The 1,108-nt window shown below is 36.0% G+C and overlaps 1 protein-coding gene across 4 annotated transcripts in view; it reads left to right on the forward strand.

The window, feature by feature from the left end:
• LOC116849878 (teneurin-a) overlaps positions 1–1,108 on the forward strand; it is a 585,779-nt gene that overhangs the window by 337,298 nt on the left and 247,373 nt on the right. The window lies entirely within an intron of this gene.

Consider the following 1,108-nt stretch of genomic DNA (forward strand, 5'->3'; position numbering starts at 1 on the left):
ATATATTATTATTTCTTTATTCAGATCTTATTTAATTCTCTATCTAACAAGTAAAAAAGATAATTACCTGTCGTAATACCGCTCGCGTGAAGAGTACGCGTGAGGAGTACGCGTCCTAATTTGCTTTAATTATCGCCTTAATTGTCGCGAAGTCGAAACGCGATATTAAAAATCGGCGAAATAACCTATAAAATAATACAACTCCCAATGTGTTCACCTCAACGTGATAATATCTGTTCGATAATCGTGTGATAATATCCACGAGTGCATAATAACGGAATAACGATAATTGAATAATCGATGATAACAATAAATAACAATAACTGGGTAACGGCGATAATAACTGATGAAAGACGAGATAAAGAAATTGTCGTAACAGCACGCCTGAGTTGCTTTCCTATGCGTAATAGCAATAATTAAATAATAATCGAATAAATTAAATAAAACCAAATAAAGAAGTAATAATACTCGAATATTAAATGGTAGTAATAATAATATCTGCTCGACAATCGTGTAATAATATCCGCGAATGGATAATAAAGAAATAATGATGATCGAATAATCGGTAATAACAATACCTGGGTAACGGCTCTAACAAAAACTCTATGCTCAACAAAGGCTAAGTAAACTGATTGTCGTAACATCCTGCTCGGGTTGTTGACTGAGCGATGCTGGGGAGAGGGGAGCGTAGCCGGGTCATGCAAACGCGCATGCGTGAGCACGTGCTCAAGCGTCACACCATAGCACTATCAACCGTCGAGGCGAACACATTGGTAGTTGCCGTGTTATCTTCTAGATCATTCCGTGCCAATTTTTAATACTGCGTTTTGACTTCGCGACAATTGAGGCGACAATTAAAACAAATTAAGACGTGTACTCCTTACGCCAGCAAGTGTTACGGGCGACAGGTAATTACCGCGTTTATCATTTACGTTTTTACTTGTTAGATAGAAAAACATCGCGATCGAGCTCCTTAATGCTGATCAAATATTTTCATCCATTTAATATTCCAGTATTATTATTTCTTTATTCGATTATTATTTAATTTATTCGTTTATTATTTAATTATTGCTATTACGCATAGGAAAGCAACTCGGACGTGCTGTTA

This window comes from Odontomachus brunneus, unplaced genomic scaffold, assembly GCF_010583005.1.
Source record: "Odontomachus brunneus isolate Ranch 3 - 2012 unplaced genomic scaffold, Obru_v1 Obru_scaffold_127, whole genome shotgun sequence".
Classification (NCBI taxonomy): Eukaryota; Metazoa; Arthropoda; class Insecta; order Hymenoptera; family Formicidae; genus Odontomachus; species Odontomachus brunneus.